Raw genomic sequence first — 8,343 nt, 5'->3', positions numbered from 1 at the left:
CCACTCCTGGTGGTTGCCTAGGTGGGTTTGAAAGAGAGACAGCAGAATTTCCCTATACAGACTATCCAAAAATTGAAGAAAAATCTGAAATTGATACAGAACCTAAAATGGAAAATCAGGAAACAATTGAGGAATCTCAGAAGACTGAGAACAGATAGTGAGGCATGTATGCCAGAACTAGAGGCTGAAATAAAACCATTACCAAACCGCAGGCAGCCCAAAGAGTAAAAGGTCAAAACCATTATCCAGTATTGCGTACCTCACAGCCTTCCCAAATGTTGCCACTGAGAAACCTGCAATACGAAAGAGTGAACGGATTGACAGAGAGAAACTCAAAAGGGCCTCATCTCCTCGAGCAGAAGCACCAAAAGCATCATTTGAGTGTAAAACAACATCCAAGTCACCAATTCATGCATCAGATTCTGAACAAACCATTGAGTCAAGTTTGATCCATGGGAGAACACGTCGCAGGAATGTAAGGTCTGTCTATGCCAAGCCACTTGAAGACGACCAAGCTGGCAAAGAGGTGGTTGAGTCATCACGCTCCACGCGCCAAACGTGGTGCTGATAAAGAAACCAATACAGCAAGATGTGCAAATTCCATCTACCAATGCTAGGCGAGGGACGTCCACCTAAGAGAGGTGTCAAACGAGGTGAGGATGCCTCACCAGTGAAAGGGGAACAGCAGAAAATGATTGAAGATGACACAGAGGTCAAGAGACCCCAAGTACTGTGGAGGTTGTGAAAGCCTCTGAGGGATGGCGTTCACCCCCCCCCCCCGCACCCAGAAAGTACAAACTCACCTAAGTTCATCTTCCTGCAGTTAACAAGAAAGGAGGTAGAATAGACAAACAGTCTGGTGGCCCTACAGTGTTAGCTGAACAAGCTGATCTGGCAAGTCATGATGAGTTAGAACTTAAGCCTAAGGCTGATTTCAGACCTGTTAATGAAGTTACCAGAAAGGACAGAAAATGCAAGCCCACTGGTACATGGAAAGGAAAAAGATTTAAAAGATTCTTGTGGAAAGAAACCTACTGATGGTGAAAAGACAGACACCAGCTCCTCTGAGAGAAGACAGCCTGAAAAGAGTGTTAAAATGAAAACACCAAGGTTGAAAAGAAATACCAAGCAGGTCACTGAAGACAAATCGCACAGCTAAAAATCTTGAGATTCGTGTAAGTGTTGATGACGTAAAAGGTTTACTTCGTTCAGAGGATGATGAGCCTGAGTCATTTGAAGCTTCTGCTATCACAAAAACCAAGACAGTAGCACAAGAAAATGAGGAAAACAAAGGTGATAGGCTTACCAAAAGAATCAAAAGAGCTTGGTGTACAGGAAAAGGAAGACACTCTATCAGAACCTGAAGTTCCTGCTGATCCAGCTGCTGCCCTTTTGGCACGGCAGATGGAGCTAGAGCAGGCAGTTGAAAATATTGCCAAACTTACAGTTGAGCAACCCCCTCGGCCATATAAGGAACCACCTTCAGTACAACCTACCATATTGCCTCCTGTCATAGTGGAGCCACAAATTGAGGTTGAGGAGGAAAAGCGTGCTAATCCTGCAAGTGAAACTGAACTTGCAGCTGCCTATTGATTCAATTACAGCTGAAGAAACATGTGCAGATGCAGATGGATTCACAGCTCCTCCTACTTACACTGCACTTATTCCTACCCCTGAATCTTTTGATATCCCCCTCCTCCAATGAAATTATGGAACCTGAAACACACATGGTGATCAACAATATTCTTGCAGCAGACTCGGATGATGGTCCTTTAACACCCAGCCAAAGGGGCCAATGACAGAGGCTAAGGCAGCTGAAGATCCCCCTCTACTTGAAACACCCAAGAAAACAGGCAAAGTTAGAGCAAAAACCCCGAAGAAATCAAGAAGTCGTAAATGTGCAGCTAACAAGAAAGGGGATCCTGCTGAGGACGTTTCACAACCAGAAACCTCTCCAGTAAAGTTACCTGAGTCAATCCCAGAGGACCCAGAAACCATCAATTCTAAAGCAGTTACTGTTACAGCAGGGGTAACTGCAGCAGCTTCTGTGGTCACTGCTGTTGCAACTTGTAGGCGTGATGTTACAAGTGCTATAACTGTAGACACGCCTAAAGAGGCAGAACAGCCTGAGGTTGAACAGCCTGTACCCAAAGAATCTGCCTTTCATTCAGGCACAGGCAACATCTCCAGCTGTAAAAAGCATCCCCAAGCAGCAGAGCAATCTACTCCTACTCTTACCCCTGCTCCTGCTCGCCCTCAGACTGTATCCCAGTTCAGTGTACCCCTGCTGCGGTCAGCCAAAATGCCTCTTTCGCCTGATTGGCCTCAAAGATCTGAAGAAAGCAGAATATATGTTGCATCCTCATGTCACGTCACAGTGGTAACTCCCTCTGTATCAACTGCAATTGGAACCCCTTCGACAAATCCCCCAATGCCCCCTGACACCAAGGCTTCAGATATTGACCCTAGTTCGAGTACCTTAAGAAAAATTCTAATGGAACCCAAATATGTGTCTGCATCAAACAGCAATTCCATACCCACCACCATAGTTACATCTGCACTGTCAGATCCTTCACGGATGTCAGAGATTGAAAATCGCTCTGATATGCTGGGTTCAAGACAGTTGCATCCTGAAGAGAGACCACCTTTCCCCATCCAGCCCCATACACCACAAACCTTCTCCACTGACAGAATCCCAGCAGAACTGTGGAGAGAAGACCCAACATACAATTATTTCTCCTGCTACCTCAGTAATAAGTCGAATTCCAATGCCTTATGATACAGAGGAAACTCCACGAATTTCCCTAAGCAACAGAAGTGTTGGCTTATCTATTCCCAAGCAAAAATTTAGATCAAACTCCAATGAGAATAATCGCTACCACAGCATAGATATAGTAGAAGATGGGACTAGAGGGCGCTCAGTTGTTGAGACCACTCCCTACAGTACAGGCTCTGGTTTGGGCCTAAGGGTCAATACATCAGAAGGTGTTGTTGTTCTGAGTTATTCGGGTCAAAAAACTGAGGGTTCTCACAGGATGAGAGCCAAAATTAGTCAGATCCCCCAAGCCAGTGCTGGTGATATAGAGTTTCAGCAATCTGTGTCTAAATCTCAGATAAAGCAGGAGCCACTCATAACATCATCCCAGTCACCTACCCCAAAAGTAGCCCCAGCTCATACAACTTATGGACACACAGGGGTCCTCTTGACTGGCCAGTCCTATAATTCTCAACCTGTTATTTCCAGTACCAAGCAGGAGAGTCTAGGGAGTGACAAATCTGAAGCTCCATATCACACATCATCCCAGGGTGGTGTTGTAAAGATGTTCCATCAGCCAGTTAGTTCTCCTCAAGTCTTGATGTACAACCAAAGCTGTGATACAGCAGCAGCATGGCAAGAGAGGACTGGGGACAGAATCAAAGAAGATGGACATTGGCAAAACTGTTCAGCAGTCTAACCTCAGCCCAGTCATGAGTCCACACCACCCATCGTTATCTGGAACCCGCATGAGCCCCAGCCCCGGCATCCCAACTGATCGGTCAGCTCTCCACCTCAAGCAAGAACCCCAGTCTCCACGAACAGCTGTTCACTCCCCTTCACCCTTTGTGAAAGCGGGGCCTCCGAGTGGTTCCCCTATTGGAACATCTGTTGTTCTAGGTCATGGGATGCCACCAATGTCTACATATCATTCTAGTATGCATCACCCACACTCAGAACAGTCCTCTGTCATAATTCAGCCTCACAGTGTCACCCAGTCAATGGCTCACGAAGCCAGGATGAACACCCCACCAATATCTGGGAACTATGGAAGGCGAGGTGACTCCTTATCTTCTCCCCACCCAGGGCCTCAGCAGCGCTCAAATACACCGCAGCCAAATGTCATCCGAGATATGGTACTGCAGTCTCACTCAAGTCCCCAGGGGTCAGTCTCAGGTGGTGGCAGCAGCAATGTAACTGAAGAAGACCCCAGACACTTTAACCAAGCCCTTAGTAGACCATCAGTGCCCCAGCTTCAGTCGGACGTAATGTTGATTCACAGTGATCACAGAGGGCTCCATCCAAGCATACGCATGGACCAGTACAGAGACATGCACCAGCGCATCCTCATGCACCAGCAACTGGGAGAGCAGGCCGCTGTAGAAACAAGACAGTCACGCACCTCAGATCCTGGGACAACGTCTTCAAGCAACATTTCTGGGCCTTCAAAGAGTGCTATAGTGGGGAAGGGCATTGAACTTTCTGCAAAAGAATCCCTCAAACCATTAGAAGGAAAGCTGATACATCCACCCTCCAATGAAAGTAGAATCCGGGGAGTCCATGCATCTAGTCCTGTCATGGTGTCCCCTCACCCTCATGGGGTTCAGCTGATGCATCCAGGAGGTGTGGGCTCCTTTCCAGTATATCGGGACATGCGGGGCTTCCCATCTCAGTTTCCAGGACATCCTTCATCGGGACACAGCCTGGCCAACCAAGGCATTGCATCTTCACAGGTCATTTGATATGCTTTTATTACCTGTGCTTTTGTGCAAATATTCTAACATTTTTGTAGTATGTACAATTGCATTTTGAAGTTATAGATCATACTCATATTATTCATACAAAATATGTGTAGCTCTGTTAATTTGGTTTATTTATTGGTGTATTTTTTAAATCAGGTCCCTTTGGAGCCTGACCTGGGTCACAGGGGTAAAAATGTCTCAGTCACATGGGGGAGGAAGTGATTCCAAGCCTGAGAGTTCCCATCTTCGTCATGCTACCTCTACTGACCTCTCACACATTTCCCGAATACCAGGGGATACAGTCTCACCCTCATACCAGTCTCCCATGACGTCCCCATGAGTCTTACTCACAAGCCAGATCTGTCTCTGCAGAAAGGCCCCCCAGCCTTCCTGCCAGCACCTCCGCCAGCAGTACCCACATCAAGTTCACTGCAGCCACGGCCTGATGCTAAGCTGGAACATACAGGACACCGTTCCATTGACATGGTGCAGCTTTTGACGGTAGGAAGACAGATGGACCAGCACTGTCGTCATGCATGGGATATATTTTCAAGACAATACCGGAGAGCAAAAATAAGTTTCCAACCTGTTTGTGTTTTCTTTGTACAGAAATATCCTATTGTATGGCAAGGTCTGTTGGCACTGAAGAATGACCAGGCTGCTGTCCAGTTGCACTTTGTTTCTGGCAACACCATCCTCGCCCAGCGTTCTCTGCCACCCCCAGAGGGAGGTTCTCTTCTCCGTATCGTCCAGAGAATGAGGCTTGAGGCTTCCCAGTTGGACAGTGTGGCACGCAGAATGACTGTGAGTGTTTTGCTCTTTATTACCCTTGAGCAGCAGGTTTTAAAATTAAATGTTAATATATTAAATGAGACTAATTAATATGAAGACTTGATTGAGAATGTAAAATAATGCATTTATCTTTGATCTAGATGTATGTTTTACGTTTACATTTATAATCAAGACTTATTATTTACCACAGGTGGAGAGTGACTACTGTTTGCTCCTGGCTCTACCCTGTGGTCGAGACCAAGAAGATGTCCTTGGTCAAACACAAGCCTTGAAAAGTGGCTTCATCACCTACCTGCAAGCCAAACAGGCAGCTGGAATCATCAATGTGCCCAACCCTGGCTCTAATCAGGTCTGTTTGCATTTACACTTTTCCTCTTTTAGTTCAACCTGTGTTTCATAATGAAATTCTGTACTATGAGGAGCTTGTTCTCTCTCTCATCATATTATTTTTCATCTCTGGATTCACAGCCAGCTTATGTGGTGCAGATTTTCCCACCGTGTGAATTCTCGGAGAGCCACCTTTCACGCCTGGCACCAGACCTTCTCAACAGCATCTCCAGCATTTCCCCTCACCTCATGATTGTCATTGCCTCTGTTTAATTACCTCCATTTTTTTCCTGAACAAAGCCAACACCAGCCCTTTTGGACTCGTCCAGTTTTGTAAACTGGAATTGCCTCATATTTTTATGAGTTTAACTTTTTTAACAATCTAATTTAGCATGCACTCACCTTTTTCTCCTTTACTTCACCGAGTCCTTAAGTCACTCAATGACATTGAATTCCAAAAACTATACCTTTATGGAGAGGATATGAAGGGTCAAACTGGGATTTTTGATGATCATTTCTGATTACTCATTTCATTTTTGCCATTTTTGGAGGTGTTGTGCATAGCCTTTTCTAATTCATAGTATTCATAAAGCTATGGATTGAGACCTTCCTATGGGATATTTTTTACCTTCATAAAAGTGATTGTGTTTTTTTTTTTTTTTTTTTTTTTTTTTTTTAAAAGACAAATGATGTGAGAAGTCATTGCACTATGTCAAGGAAAAAATTGTGAACTTTGTACAGATTTGAGTATAATATGATACATGTTATGGAATTACTCTCATGATCAGCCATGCTTGCGCAAGATAAAAGAAAAATCATTGCCCGGAAAATGATCAAGAATCATTTCAGCCTGATCAGTCATACTGCTTTTGCTCCTTCTGCATCAGGCAACTTCTACTTCATTTCCGGACTCAACTCTCCATCCCGAAGTGTTCCCTACCCCAGGAACTCATGAGGGGACGATTAGAGTTGTACAGTTTACACTCAATGCCTCAACAGGGGACTATATAAAGAATATTTAATTTGTTTATTTTTGTTTGCATCTTCTTTAAGCCTAAGGGTATTGTGGACAATTGTGAAACTGTAAATATTATAAATATTTAAAGACTGAAGCAATGTGGAGAGACCAAGTGAATTATTTTACAAGACAGATCATCAAATCTCAATGTTTTCTTTCCTCCTCTCTGTCTTTCTTTCTTTCTTTCCTTTCTTTCTTTCTCTCTCTCTTTCTTTTCTTTGGGCAAGGGCATGAAGGGGAACGGTGTTAAGGATCTGTACAGGATCCAGGAGTGATATTCACAAAAAATATTTTTTAAATTGATTCAGTGCCAAAATGTCTTTTGCTAACGCTCAACACATAATGTATCTAAAACAAAATTTGATCAGAACCTATTTTCATATGTGACTTTGTATTTTGCCACTCGGAGGGCAGACTTGATTCCTTTTTTTGGGTATTGTTCATCAGTCCAACTCTGTTACTACAGTGCTTTTACATTTTGGAACTGTATCCTCGTTTTGAAGGAACCATTGTATTGTATTTTAGGGGTTGCCTTTGCGTTTGTAATCCTGTTTTCCTTATCCGTGATGTGGTCCTCTACTGCCCCCTGCTGTCTGGAAATCATTCACACATTAAGGACTGCATCCTGAGGTCATTTAAGCCGTGACTTCATGACAGATTTGCTATAGCATGCTTTATTTTCAAATCTTAAAGGGTAAAGTAAAATCATAAAGGCAAAGAATGTGACTTGAACTTGACATCATGCCGCTAATGGATGTGTTGATCATCTGTCTCCATCCCTTCCCTTAACTGTCTCCTTGAGCCAAGCTGTAAATACTAATGTCCTTAACCTGTGCTCTTGTGTATTTTTTCCCCTTTATAATTGTCTTTCTTCAGGGTCGTTATTTTTGTTTTGTGCAACAAAACAAAGCAGTCTGAAAGAGACAGGAGATGAGGCGCGTGAAACCGATGCTGAAAGTAAAACCATGCTTGTCAGTTTTGTGGTGTAAATATTTCTATGACTGCAAGCTGAATACTCTCATGGTTATGTTGAAGGCACTTATAATTTTTGATAAACAAATGAGAAGAAAATACAAAAAACAAACTTAAAACGGTGATTAATATGAAACTGTCTTTTGATCAATCTTCATTTTGAGTGTATTTTGCTGTTCCTCCATGAGGACATTTTAAACTGTAAAATAAATTGTTGTTTAACTTCTGAAGATCATTAAATGGTCAGTCACTCTGGTTTTGTGTTTTTTTTTCCTTTAGCGTCTGAAGTTATGTTGATGGAGAAAGATTTGTCTGTGATCTTGAGGGTGGGTTCAAAAAAGACTTCCTGCAGTTTACAGCCTGACAGCTACAGTCTCTGTTCACTATCTGAAAACATCTCATGCTTCTGAAACGTGCTGCAACACTTTCCGAGAGTTACGACAATTAAAATGGTGAAAATACCTGAGACATCCCTCCTGGTTTTGCTTGGTTTTGCTTCAATTGAGTTAGCCTTGGTTCCAGTTTCACAAAGTTTATATTAGCACATACAATTCACAGCACCCAGCACCCAAAACCTTTACCTCACCACTGATTGCTTACATAACACCTTAGGTTGCTTCTTTTTTTTAAAGTTAGCCTTGATAAACTATTTCTTTATTCAAACTGTTACTGTGTCGACCTCCCTTTGTTGTGCTCTTGAATGAGCTGTACATAACACATACTGTATGCAACAGCTG

The 8,343-nt window shown here is 43.4% G+C and overlaps 1 pseudogene; it reads left to right on the top strand.

Moving 5' to 3' along the window:
• Window positions 1-26: 26 nt before the first annotated feature.
• LOC108895544 (msx2-interacting protein-like) lies at window positions 27-7,861 on the top strand (annotated as a pseudogene).
• Window positions 7,862-8,343: the final 482 nt, after the last annotated feature.

This window comes from Lates calcarifer, unplaced genomic scaffold, assembly GCF_001640805.2.
Source record: "Lates calcarifer isolate ASB-BC8 unplaced genomic scaffold, TLL_Latcal_v3 _unitig_4013_quiver_3745, whole genome shotgun sequence".
NCBI classification, from domain to species: domain Eukaryota; kingdom Metazoa; phylum Chordata; class Actinopteri; family Centropomidae; genus Lates; species Lates calcarifer.
Note: the sequence above shows the minus strand (reverse complement) of the source record. Positions and strands in the feature narration are given on the sequence as shown.